The 14,637-nt window shown below is 40.8% G+C and overlaps 2 protein-coding genes across 2 annotated transcripts in view; both read left to right on the top strand.

The window, feature by feature from the left end:
- LOC125920140 (cationic amino acid transporter 3-like) overlaps positions 1-14,637 on the top strand; it is a 313,660-nt gene that overhangs the window by 136,541 nt on the left and 162,482 nt on the right. The window lies entirely within an intron of this gene.
- LOC125920134 (cationic amino acid transporter 3-like) overlaps positions 13,482-14,637 on the top strand; it is a 243,503-nt gene continuing 242,347 nt past the window's right edge. The window contains 1 exon segment of the mRNA XM_049627132.1: positions 13,482-14,248. The gene's annotated coding sequence lies outside the window, so the exon portion shown is untranslated.

The following is a 14,637-nucleotide window of genomic DNA, read 5'->3' as shown; positions in this document are numbered from 1 at the left end:
AAATGGGGAGAAAAACAGATGAAAATAGAAGGAATTAGAAACTGGACAGAGATGGAGACATCATTACTTTGGAAGGGAAGGTAGGAGTAGAAACTGAGAAAGAGGTATTGATCAAGAGACACTTTCTGTTGGAGGATGCCTATGGAGAAAATTGGCAAATAAGAGAGGGTCAGGTGAATTGGAAAATAAAAGAGACAGTAATTCTATGCTACAGGCACCTTTAAGAGTCATGAAAGAATAAGAATATTGTGCGGGATGTGTGTTTTCACACATGAAGGGTATTTATGAGTTAGGTTTGTATTGTGTATTGTGCCATGGAGCAAGATTCCTAAATCAGGAAGGGCTAAGATATGATTATCATACCATCTGGAGGACAGACAGACAGAAGGGTGTGGACAGACAGGCTCTTTTGGGGAGACAGTTGTAGCACCTTCTACAGTCATCTAGATCTTTCTCTTCAAAGAATGGTCCATGGGCCAGCAACGTGGGTGTCACCTGGGAGCTTCATAGAAATGCAGAATCTCAGACCTCAACCCAGAGCGACTAAGTCAGAATGTGTGCTTTTAACAGGCTCCCAAGTGATTTGTATGCTCTTTGGGGTGTGAGAAGCACAGGCCTTAGATAATCGATGATAGGTGTGTGGCCTCAGAGGAGCACTCAGGAAGGTTTGAAAACTTTGGAATTGGGAGCACAAGAGGAGACACCTAGGCCAGGGAAATTTAATTTGGGGAAGAGGGAGAAATGTGGGCCCTGGCTGCCCTCCTGTCTCCTGGCCTCCCACAACAGTCACTGTGCCAGGGTTTGGCACTATGCCCACTTTGGGAAATCTCTGCTGTGCCCATGCTGGAGCGTGACTGGACCTCAGGGGCTACTCAGCGGCAAGCATTGCATGGGTCCACTGCTACCAATTCTGTTACACCACTACTTCATGTGATGGCCTGAAAGGGTCTGTGGAGGTCATATCAGTCATGCCCAGCCTCAGCTTGTACTGTCCCTTAATGAAATGAGTGATAAGGCGATGATAGTGATTGAAGAGACTATGGAGGTTGGGGGAATTGAAATAGGAGTTCTTAACTTACTGTCATAGAAATTAGGATCCTTTCATCTTTCAAAAGTTTAAGGAGAGACCAGATGATTGTGTAAGTGGCATACCCTGGTAACAACCAAATTAATGCTTTTTAAGGGATCTTTTGATGATTTTTAATGAGTTAATAACAAAATATATGAGAACATAATTCCAGACCCCTGGACTGATAAGCAATGTAATAATGTTACCAGGGGTCATTTGAGAATTTTATTCAGCCTTTGAGGGTCTGTGTACCACATTCGCAATCAGAATGAGTGATAGAGAGACCAATATTGAAGGAAAATAGATTGAGATTGAACATAAGGAAGAATTTTCCGAGATTAGAGGGTAATGGAGGGAGATGGGAGGGTGCAGTATCTTTGGCCGAGGACATGGCTATCTCACTTGGCTTTGGAATACTAAGATGGGCTCCTACCTAGAAACAGGGAAGTCTAAAAAATGAACTATTGAAATTTTTTTATCCCAAGAAATCTTCAGTCAACTCTCAAAATAAAAGGCTGAGGTGGATATGTGGGGTATGTAAGGTGGTGAGGTATGGAGATGATGAGTGGCAGAAGGAAAAAAAAATATTTTTAGAGCATTGAAATCTGCTAACAATTTTATTTAAAAAAAAATTTAACGTTTTATTTAGAGACAGGGAGGGAGAGACAGAGTATGAACGGGGGAGGGTCAGAGAGAGAGGGAGACACAGAATCTGAAACAGGCTCCAGGTTCTGAGCAGTCAGCACAGAGCCCGACGCAGGGCTTGAACTCACGGACAGTGAGATCGTGACCTGAGCCGAAGTTGGATGCTTAACCGACTGAGCCACCCAGGTGCCCCTGAAATCTGCTAACAATTTTAAAATAGGGCTTGGATTTAGGGGAATAAATTGTATGTTAGGATTGAAATAAGAGCTTTAGGTTTCCATGTACTTCTCTCTCCATGTATTTATTTTGTCTCATTGATGAGATTTAAAAACCTCTTAAGGGAAAAGAAAAACTTTTTTATGTATTACTTCTTTATATCCCCAATGCCCCCAAAATGGTGATGATAGTAATAGCTACCATTTGTTCAGTACTATGCCCTATACGTTTCTCCAAATACTGTACATAATCACCTATTAAATACAGAATTTCTATGAGTGAATATTGTTATGCTCACTTTACGAAAGTTGAAAATAAGGCTCAGAGAGGTTAAGTAATTTGTGCCAAGTGAGTAGTGAAGCTAGGATTTGTATCAAGTTTGAGCAAAGTCTCCTGTTGCCAATCCCTGAGCTATACATAGTCTGCATAGAGTAACAGATCAGTAAGGATAGATGATCATTGAAACTTGATGGCATAGAGATAATTTAAAGGCAGTGGATAATTACAAATAGTGAATAATTAGAAAAAAATTTCTATTTCTTTTGTGGCATGTAGTCAGACACACACTCAATGAGACATGTAAGATTATATTCAGACATTCTCTTATTCACCTTCACTGTGCACCACCCTGCAGTCAAGAGCTTGGAAAGAGTGCAACTGGGTAAATATATTCATAAAGTACCACAGCCAAAGTCATGTGTGTGTGCCTACTATATGGACATATGTGTTTTAATCTGAATGGAATGTGCACCAAGTAGTGGGTATGTTTTTCTCGGTAGGTCTATACACATGAGGATATTTGTTAGACTTTTTGGGTATGGTATGTACGTGTGTGTGTGTGTGTGTACAAATCCTGAAGGAGTTCAATGGGGTATAAAGAACTAGCTGCCTTCCACTCTTGGCCGTGGTTGGTCTTTTTATACCAAACCCTGATATTCACTTTTCATTACTTCTCTAGGAAACATCAATGAGTTTTCTTTCTTGGAAGATTATGGCTAAGATTCTGGGTTACTTGGAGCCCCTATAAACATGCTACAATCAGAAGAGGTTTGCGGAGAAAGAGAAACAGCAGCCGCAAGGCAATCATCTCTTGTCTTTTACTTTCTAGCCTAATTCACAGCTGCCCTTGCATGCACACCACTCATGTAACCACCTCCTCTCTCCTAGAACCCCTCATGGAAGGTACTAAGAGAAGACATTTTATTTACTTCTTTGCTTTCAAGTGGGACTCTATTTGAGCCATCTCAGAAAGAGGAGAATTAAATATTATACTAATTTAGGAATCTAGAGTTGAGATTGTGAAAAACTGGTCATTTGTGGAACTAATTTCATAAAAAAGCAATGAACTTTGACAGAAGCTGGGATGGTAAGAGGAGCTGAGTGTCTCTGTTTACATCTTTAGAAAACCTGCAGCAAAAGTCCTGGAAATAGAGACAGGATGATCTGCACTTGGTTTAAAAGCAGACAGAGCACAGGAGCCCCCTCCCCTACCTTCCAATGCTAGTACCTGGGAGACTTTTTTATGAGGGATTTTTATGACAAACTTTACTTTACATCTGATATTTCACAACATCTCTTTTCCGGAGAAGGATGAAATACAGATATTTATTGACATACAGCATCAGAAGATGAGGAACATTTGCTATAGTGATGGACATAAAAAGGGTTTCTCCCTTTCCCTGGGTATGCAAATTTCCTGACTTAATTTGTGTACTTTATGCTTGTCTGTATTTTGTTCTCTCCTCATTAATGAGATTAAGAAATCATTTCATTAAGAAAGGACTTAGTAGATGGGAGACAGGAGAGGAAAGACATATAGATGGAGACATAATGGGTGCCCTGTACCATTTGAACCCCATACCCCTTCAAGAAGACCAGGTACAAGAGAAGTGGGGATAAATGGAACCTGATATGGGACACAGGTCCTGGCTCCTGTCTTCTGTATTCATAACCTCCAGCTTCTGCAGTTTTACTTTGAATTTCACTGGTCTTTGCCTTTCAGTCTCTCATGTTGAACAGAAATTCAGTATCAAATGATGCCCAAAGTCAAGAAATCCTTCCTAGTAACTGTGTTTTTCCCTTGGAAAAACATGCTCTCAGTATCTGAGTACTGATATCCTACACAGTCATCACAGTCCAGTTTAAATGTTACCTCTGTTCACACCTTCCTGGGTAATCTGTATCAGAAGCAATTTATTTCCTTTGATATCCTCTAATCTTTCGTTTCAGTCTTAACCATAGCTGTCTTTTCCCACACTGTCTTCAGTTGTGGTTACCCTGTGTCTTCCCTTTCTCCCTCACTCAACTGTAAGCTTCTGGGGTGGGAAGACTGTGCCCTGTATATTTTTATATTCTCTCCACAGGGCTTAACACAGAGCTAGAGAACTGTTAAATAACTTTCATTCATGGTATACAGTTGTAGGGAAAGAGGCCATGGGTAGACATGTAGAAGTAGGAGCATTATGAATATTAATTAAAGATATATTGTTAACATAGGTCTCCACATGATACTTTCAGGTATAGACCATATTATTAGGAAATTTTTGTCCCACCAGTAAATTTATTCCTATACAAAGTATTTATTTACCATTAATTCTTTTCCTCATTCAAATATAGAGTTTTTCCTAGTGAGAAATAGACAAAAAAGAAGACAAATGTTGAAAAAGTACAGAGTGTGATAAACGCCTGAAAAAAAAAAAAAACAACAACAAGGTCTTATGAAAAGAAATAACAGGGATTTTTCCTTATTTTATTTTTATTTTTTTTAAGTTTATTTATTTTGAAAGAGAGAGAGTGAATGGGAAAGGGGCAGAGAGAGAGAGAGAGAGAGAGAGAAAGAGAGCAGGAGAGAGAAAGAGAGAGAGAGAGAGATAAAATCCCAAGCAGACTCTGCACTGTCAGTGCGCGGAGCCCGATGTGGGGCTTGAACTCATGAACAGTGAAATCATGACCTGAGCTGAAACCAAGAGTCAGATGCTTAACCGACTGAGCTACACAGATGCCCAGGAAATTTTTCTTAGAGGTTAGGAAAGGCATTTATGGTCTCTGTCATATATTTATCTGTCTGTTTATAATTGACTAATCAGCCCTTAGTACAGTCTGGATCACAGGTGTTTGCTTGGTGCAAAAATGGAAAATACACACCTAAGGATTACAAGTTTGAAAACAACTCTCGCACTTCTTGCACTATTTCTGTGACTTCGGTGATCACTTATGTTTACTTTATATCAACAGAATAGTCCTTTTTGGAATGTATATATGTATATATTTTGTCTGATTATTCACTATAATCAGAAAAGCATTCCCCAACTGCATTTAATCTATCTATGTCTCTTACTAGACATAGGAAACAACATAAGGTCTTATCAATTATTTAAAATGAACTAAGGACCTATCATCTATCTGGAAGCTGAATTCAATACACTAATTAAGAAAGGAGGGTGAATTTTCTGACCAAGTATCACTAGTTTTAAGTCCTCTTGTCTGCTCTGCCATAACTAGGACCAGAGTTTGGTTCAGGCAGTTTTGGGGTTCCTCCTAACAACTTGCTCTCCCCTCCTCCTCCCTATGCCTAAGGTGAAACTTGTGAGGTACTGAGAACTTGGTCCAAGGGGCACCACACAGTATCTAATATCTGAAAGCAAGAAAAGTGTGGGGGCACCTAGAACAAACAATCCTAAAATTTGTATGGAACACAAAAGACCCCAAATAGCTAAAGCAATCCTGAAAAAAATGGAAGCATCATATTCTGGATTTCAAGTTATTTTACAAAGCTATAATCATCAAGACAGTATGATACTATCAGAAAAACAGACAGATAGATCAATGGCACAGAATAGAAAACACAGAAGTGGGCCCACAACCATATGGGAAATTCATCTTCAACAAAGCAGGAAAGAATATCCAGTGGGAAAAGACAGTATCATCAACAAATGGTGTTAGAAAAACTGGACAGCAACATGCAGAAGAATGGAACTGGACCACTTTCTTACACCATACACAAAAATAAATTCAAAATGGAGGAAAGAACTAAACTTAAGATAGGAAACCATCAAAATCCCAGAATATATAGGCAGTAACCTCTTTGACCTTGGCTACAGCTTCTTACTAGAAATGTTTCCAAAGGCAAGGGAAACAAAGGCAAACATGAACTATTGGAACTTCATCAAGATAAAAAGCTTCTGCACAGCAAAAGAAACAATCAACTGGGGTGCCTGGGTGGCTCAGTCGGTTAAGCATCCAACTTTGGCTCAGGTCATGATCTCACGGTTCGAGAGTTAGGGCCCCGCATCAGGCTATATGCTGACAGCTCAGAGCCTGGAGCCTGCTTTGAATTCTGTGTCTTCCTCTCTCTCTGTTCCTCTCTCTTGCTCTCTCTCTCTCTCTCAAAAGTAAATAAAGGTTAAAAAAAAAGAACAATAAAAAAACTGAAAGGCAGTCTATGGAATGAGAGAAATATGCAAATGACATATCTGATAAAGAGTTAGTATCCAAAATCTATAAACAACTTATCAAACTCAATACCCAAAAAACAAGCAACCCAGTTAAGAAATGGACACAAGACATGAATAGATACTTTTCCAAAGAAGACACCCAGATGGATAACAGACACATGAAAAGATGCTCAACATCACTCATTATCAGGGAAATGCAGATCAAAAGAACCATGAGATACCACCTCACACAGGTCAGAATGGCTAAAAGAAACAATAAGTGTTAGCAAGGAGTGGAGAAAGGGGAACATTCTTGCACTGCTGGTGGGAATGCAAACTGGTGCAGCCACTCTGGAGAACAGTAGAGAGGTTCCTCAAAAAACTGAAAGTAGAACTACCCTATCCTTAAGCAATTGCACTATTAGTTATTTACCCAAAGGATACAAAAATATAGATTCAAAGGCCTACATGCACCCTGATGTTTATAGCAGCATCATCAACAATGGCCAGACTATGGAGAGAGTCCAAATGTTCATCAACTAATGAATGGATAAAGAGATATGGTATATATATATATATATATATATATACACACACACACATATATACATATACACATATACATATGTGTATATATATACACATGTGTATATATATACACATATATACACATACACACATATATACATATACACATGTATACACACACACATATATACATATAAAATGGAATATAACTCAGCCATCAAAAAGAATAAAATCTTGTCATTTGGAATGATGTGGATGGAGCTAGAATGCATTATGCTAAGTGAAATATGTCAATCAGAGAGAGAAAAATACCATATGATTTCACTCATATATGGAACTTAAGAAACAAAACAGATGAACATATGGGGAGGGGGTGGTGGGAAAGAAGAGAGGTAAACCAACCACAAGATACTCTTAATGACAGAGAACAAACTGTAAGTTGACGGAAGGAGATGTTTAGTAGATGGGTGATGGTATTAAGGAGGGCATTTGTTGGGGTGAGCACTGAGTGTTGTATGTAAGTGATAAATCACTAAATTCTACTCCTGAAACCAATATTGCACTGTATATTAACTAAAATTTAAATTAAAAAAAAAGTACATGGGGGTGAGGGGCAGTTAGTAAGAGCTAAAGATGGATCTGGAAGAAGGACATGGAGAGAGGTGACAGGGTACCTAGAGAGCCACTGTCTTTGGGGTTGGGAAAGAGGTGGAACTCTGTGCTCCAGCCTATTTGCTCAGCACAGGTAATACCCACGAAGCCACCCCCAACACCACAAACTTCCCACTGTGAAAGGAATTTGCACTACCTCCATGCTCTCACTCTCCTAGTGGTTTACTGACTAGGGGTGGCCCAGCTGGGAGAGTTTGTACTCTGCTAGCAGAAGTCAAGCCGAGAGACTGTGTCCTGAGCCTGTGCCTGATCCTGAGAATCTGAACTACAGGTGCCCAGCAGCTTACACTTAGTGTCCTTGCATACCGGTTTGGGCTGTGATTCAGAAGCATAAACATGTCTCTGATTCCAAGGTTTTATTTTACTGTCACTACACCTGAATGTAGTTTTTCCATGTAGATTTGATAAAGAGAAGACAGAAAGAAAGAAAGAAAAAAAGAAAGAAGAAAGAACGAAAGAAAGAAATCAAAACAAAGTAAAGAAGATGGATTACCAAGAGAAGATTGGCAAACTGTCTAAACACAGACCAGAGTTCTCACAGGACAGAGCGGTCTCAGAATAAATGAACTGCCTCAAAGTTTTCACTATTCATTCCTGAGAGAAATTTGGCATAGGGACAGTTTTTAAACTCTTATGCTTTAAGCAATATTATCTTTCCCCACCTTTTGCTTAGCAATCCAAGATTGTATATTTTGGGAGCACATTATTCATGACATATTAAAGCAAAGCAATACTAGTGAATTATTCACTGAGAAGTTATTTCCATTTACAATTTTGACCTCAGCTAAAATTCCCAGTATTATAGCAAGTTTCTTGCCATTTTGTCAAAATAAATGAACATTCCTCACAAGTTTCCAGTAAATAGCATGTGTGAAGGCTGAATTAAATATTCCCAATCTTAATTTAACTGCTACTACCATTTTGTAATATTCATTTGTTTTAAGAAATGACTAATTTTTTAAGAAATGTTTTTTACTATATTCTCATTATTCACTATTTTTCATTATTTTGCTATTTACTATTGCATTTACTGTCTCAAATGATATTTTCCCTTGGGGTTGTATTATAATATTAAGAAGGTACAATTTCTCTAAATGGCTCACTCTAAAACTGGTAATTACAACCCCCCTTTAATTCTTTAAATTCTGGAAATAGCCATTTTATATAAATGGGAAAACCTACCATGTAATTATTGATATTTACTGATACCCTAATAATTATTGTGCTTTGAAAATAGTAGGCAATTCAATAGTGATTCTAATTCCCATTTCTAGCTTAGACAACCAAACAAAACATTTCTGGGAGGAGGAACTAGTACTTTCAGCCCATTGTTTATTTCTGTAGCTTCTTATTTTCACATGATCTCACACTGCTATAACTACATTGAACTACACTGGCAGACCCCAGGATATGGTATGTTCTTTCTTAACATTTGCACATAACTTTTTCTGTGAGGCTTTTCCTCCAACTAATTTCCCCTAGCTAAATCCTCACAGACCTTTGGTTTCAACAAGCCATCACCTCCCCTAAGAATCTTTATTGAATGTCCTTAAGACTGACCTAGGTGTCCTTTCTATATGTTTCAGTAACACCTTGTCATTCCCTGGATTTAGACTTATGTCAACCTGTCCCCCACCTCCAACCCATAAACTCCTTAATCTCAAGGATTATTACTAGCTTCCCTTTGTATCCCCAATCTCCAGTTAGTAATGAGTGCTTAATGTAAATGCCCTGAATGAATTAGCAACTAGGTGGATCATGAGACTACCTGGAAGTCCCCTAAATACCTTTCATTCATTTTCCAGGGTCAAGATCTTCCTGTATATTATGAAAGCTAGTTTCCCTTTAGGAAAGGCAAAGTGAAGAACAGACTGGAACTCAAGCTCCCAGAGGAAATGAGGAAAGGTCATTAATTGAATTATTGTTTAATTATCTTGATGTCTAACTAATTTCCATTTTAGTGTGTAAGGCAACATTTTAACATCAGTTATAGTGAAGATAAGAAAAATTCAGATTGTTTTCTGATAAATAAAATATTTCTCACAGCTAGTTATTATACTAAGGGAAAAGAAAGAACAACAGTTTGTATTTATACTTTTTGTTTATTAAAATTTCTTGTAGTTCCCATAAAATGAAGGTATAAAAAATAAAGCACATTTTCTTGCAAAAGAAAAGGAAGACTAAATTATGGTATCAAACAGATGTGGATAATTTATTTTAGTTATAAAATACTGACATTAGAAATAGGTTGTATCAAAGAATTTTATCTGTTTTAAAAAGAAAAAAATATTTTGTTTCAAAAAATACTGCAAATACTGCATCATCTTACCCATTAATTTTTTTTAAGTTCACATTAACCTGAGATAGATTTATATGAAAATTTTAGAAAATTTCTCCTTTTTAATGTTGAAAATATTTTCAGGTTTACTTTAGAATTCCAGCTGTCAAAATGATCTTCAATTAAATCATATTTGGTAGCAACAATGATTGACATTGAACATGTCAACTCAAACACATCAAGCTAAAAGTGAGAGAAAATTTGCATCTTGTCCTTAGACTTGGAAGACATAAATTCCACCAATTTGTAGTTTGGTTCAGGTGAGGTCATTTATTGTATGGGTCACATTTTTAAGAAGAGCTATTTAAAAAACATTTTGTATGACACCAAAAGCCACATGACCCTTCTATGCCAGCACCTCCAGTGTTGGGGACTAGGAAAGAGAAGGGGGTTGGAGTGGGCGATGGCATTTCAGGAGCCAAAGGGAATAAGGGGTGCCAGTGGAAAGAACTCTAAGAGGAGTTTCCTGAATTCAGAAATTCATGGGTTCTTGCTGGGGCCAAAGACTCCCCCAGCCTGGGAAGCCCCAGGACCCAGGGCCAGATCTAAAGGGAGAGCCATTGTCTGCCACCTTCTTGTGGATGCAGAGCTCTTCCCACATCACTGCTGACAAGGTTCTGCTCAAGCCCATAGCATAGTGGTCCTTCCCCGCTGGTGGAAATTGCACATTTCAGGTGAAATGATGTTTGTTTCTCCTACCTCATCTTTCTCGCCATCTCACCTGGTTTCTGGAGCCACTCGTGACCTCCTAAGGCTGGGAGTCTTCTTGAGATTTCACCCTCTTTGCCATTACCTGACATTTTAAGTTCTGCTTTGGGGGATATGCAGTGGAGACAAGGGCTGAGATCAAGATATTGACCCAAAAGAGCAATTTCTCTTTCTCCTTGGGTTCCATCTACAACCTTAGATACCCTTTGGAAACTACCTGGGAGTTTTCAAACACAGACAGCAGGGGCTAATGGCATTCCTGGAGAAAATAGATCTGGAGTAGAACAGGCATTATTCATCTAGGCTTCTGCAAATTTGCAGATAAACTCAGTTCATCAACCTCAGCAGTGAGATCGATTGGCATGAGCCAGGAGGTTAGAGACAGGGATGATGGAGGGAAAAGGCATATTTGAAAAATGCTGACAGGACTTCTTATCTACTAGCTCTGTAATCCCTCCCACCCACCAGGCTGCCCTTGGCCCTCCCCTTCTACTACTCAATGCTCATTAGTGACTTCCTGACTTTGGGGAGACACCCATGGGGTCAAGTTGCATTGAGTGGGCAAGAAGAGGGGAGGTGGAGGGTGGGCACCAAGTAAAGGAGGCAAGAGGAGGGGATTGACTGAGATTTTAGCTGGGGACCTATGGTCACTGGGGTGCTTGAAAGTTTGGCAGGGGAAACTGTACTGGCAGCAGATACTAATTGCTGGGGGTGAGTGAGCAAGTGTGGGGAGGGGAGGGAATATTGAAAGAGACTGGGTTCCACTGCTTTAGTTTTGAGAGACCTGGTGAAATAAAATCCAATGACTTTATTTGAGAACTTCCTATGTATAAGAAGGATTATAGGTGCCGAGAGGGAATAAAAGATGGACACACATAATTTCTGATCCCTTTCCTATCTCTTCCCTAGACTGGTTGCCCATGTGTTCCTATCTGAGGGGTGCAAGGAGCCCATGGCCAATTGTTGTCCAGGGTGCAGAGGCAAAGATTACAGGCTTTCTGTATTCACACCCCACTCCCCTCCAGCAAAGCACCACCAGTGGGCCTCCTGCCTCTCCTCACTTCTCTTCTTACAGAATGCTCCAGACACATTGATACCAAGTAAAAGGGGACTTATAGTGTCCTTCCAGAATTTCCAGTGAATCCCAATTGATGGACTGGGGGAGGGGGGAGGACAAAACCTCAAGAAATGACCAGCCATCATGGCAGGAAGGGAGGCAACCCACATCTGGAGTCCTAGAGAATGTGCTGTGAGGAGAGTGCTTCAGTCAGAGCCTAAGCTACAGGCTAACCTGCCAACCAGCCATCTTCCACTCAAAGTGCTGCCGGCAAAGTCCCCTTCCCACCCTCCATGCCAGCCTACACTTGTAACCACAGGGTGGCAGGGGGAGGCAGAAGGAAGAATGGATACAGGGACAGAAATGTCCAGTAAATTCAAGCCAAGACTGACAGATGGGATCAATAAGGCGAGCCAGTCTTAGCACCCTGTAGAGTCCAATAGATCAAGACACAGAGTCAACAGAGACAGTGGGCAGTGGAACATACAGGGAGACAGACCCAGAGACAAAAGAGAGGAAAAAGAGGAATATCCAGAGAGCAGAGTGAAAGATCCAAGACAGATACAAAGTGACACACAGAGACCAGAGATATTAGAGACAGACACTGTCTCAGAGACAAAAGTTGGACCCAGGCTCAGGGGGTCTGAAAGCCATACACCCAGAGCCAAAGACAGATCCATCAACATGAGGCCAGGGCTGAGGAAATAGCCAGGGAAGTGCACACAGAGAGGGAGGGAAAGGCAGACAGAGAAGGAAAGGGAGGTGGTGGGGACCACAGGGGGAGGCAGTGAGAAGGGACTGATAGAGGTTGCAAAAGGTGGGATGCAGAATCTGAGTCAAGGATTCTGCTGACCTCTCAGAGATAATTTAGGGTATAGGGGACCTATCTGGGATGTAATTTCGGGTATAAGGGGGGATTTCAACACTGTCAAGTAGAGGCAGTAATGCCCCTTTTTCCTGAGACTAATGGCTTCTTGGGTCCATCATTTGTGTATTCAGACCAGACTCTAAGTAGGCTCCATCTTCTCCATCTCTGATAAGTCTTGCTTCTGTTTGAAGATTAGTGTTATGGGAAGGAGGAGGTACCTTCCTTTGGTCACTATTCCAGGGTCTTGGAAGCTCTACGTTTTGAATGCCTAGAGCAGGAAGCTCTCTAGGCAAGGACTGTATCTTTTTCTTTATTCCTCCAGCACCATGCTCAATGCATATTCAGTTAGAATGTGCTATGAATACTGAGAGATTGTCTCAGGAAATTTCTCCTGGTGAAGCTTAAGCCAATTCTCTTTTAGTTTTATTCATACAGTGATGGGAAACATGGGTGAGGCAGTAGGATAAATGGTGTTGGTAGAGGAACATAGCAGGAGATTTTGGAAGAGATGGCTGGGGAGGGTGCTTCTATCCTTGTTTAAAGGACTCCTGAGTGTTCTCTTTAGCTGGATATGGAACTGGCCTCCAAATCACCACAGGCTGACTCCAAGTGGCTCCCCACACTTTCCTCCTGCCAACCAGGACCTCCTCCATACCCAGGACCCCAGGAAGCTTTCTTACTTCTAAATTCACATTTTGCTGTCACAAAATCCTGAACAAAGTCCCATTTAAGTCCTCACTCCACCAACTCACCCAGACAGGATCCCACTAGTCTTCCATTGCCCACCTCCAGCTTTCCTCCAGGATTCCAGCTAAGCCACCTCCATCATCTCCAACCCTTTCCTTGCCCTGGCCTGAGCAAAATAGGAACCCCAGAAGCCACACCTCCCTAGGGTCCTGCCTCCCCAGGGCCCCACCTCCTGAGGGCCCCAACTGTCTGCCACTCTCTAAGCTCCACTCCAACTCCTGACTCTGCTTGGCCAACCTCCTTACCTGTCCCTGGGTTTGACTTGCACTTTCTACTCAGGTCTCTCTCCTCTGAGGTAGGAAAAGACCATGGGTAAGTGAGTTCTCCTTTTTGAGGTTGGAAATAAAACTGAGACAGAGCCAGAGAGGAAGAAGGCTGGGCACGATGTGCACCTGGATGTCCAAGCCCTGTAGGATTTGAACAGGAGGTATTTCATGGCACCATAAATAGACTGTGGATTGGGGTTGCAGACCAGAGGCCCTGCAAGTTGGGAAGGGCAGGTAGGTTTGCAAGGGTCACAGTAATTTGGTCCTCCACACCAGAGAAATTATCAGCTCTGTTGAGGAAAATATGAAGCAGGGGAGGTTATTCCTTGGCACTTCTCCTCCAGCATCCTTCCCACCTCTTTTCCCTGCCCTCCTTCCTGGCCTTTCCTTATTGGCCCAATACAGAATTTGCTTTATTCATCTTTGTCTTTCCCACAGTGTTCAGCACATAGTGTGCTTAGACATGTTCTTTGAATTAAGGAAGATTCTTCCACCTGGCTTTGCTTCCTCTTTCATGTTTTGCCACACTTTCTCACTGGAGATTCTGAAAGTGTGTCACATCTTAGGGAGGACATTGGTGTGGAATCTGCAAAATAGCAGGTCCAGTTTGATAACGTGGCGTCCCCACCATCAGAAAGAATTTGAGGGTCTTCTTTCTCCATGCTCAAGGAGCTAGATATCTATTTTTACAGCTGCTGAAGGTATCTCCTTGCTTTTCTTATCAAATTTTAAAAAGTTGTGGTGGGGATTGATTAGAGTCTAGTTCAAGCTGTAGAAAAAGATTATCAAATTCCTCGGAGTGTGGCTGCCTAGTGGTCTTTAGAAACACTGGGTCTGCAAGAGGCAGTTTGCTGTTATCACAAAATATATTTGTAACTCTTTAAATTTAAAGGTCCTTGGAGTGTTAAACTGTTCTCCACCCTCTTCCCTTCCCCACCGCCATGTATACTGTGGGCTGTACCCCAATACTAGAAGCCCAGACAACACTTATCCATGCATGACACCTGTTTTATTGATTATATATGGCAAATGTTTATTCCTAAATTGTCTTTATCTTGCCCTCTAGCAGTTCTTGGGTAACTTCTCTACA

This window comes from Panthera uncia, chromosome B4 (genome assembly GCF_023721935.1).
Source record: "Panthera uncia isolate 11264 chromosome B4, Puncia_PCG_1.0, whole genome shotgun sequence".
Lineage (NCBI taxonomy): Eukaryota > Metazoa > Chordata > Mammalia > Carnivora > Felidae > Panthera > Panthera uncia.
The sequence above is the reverse complement of the archived record's forward strand: the minus strand, read 5'-3'. Positions and strand labels throughout refer to the sequence as shown.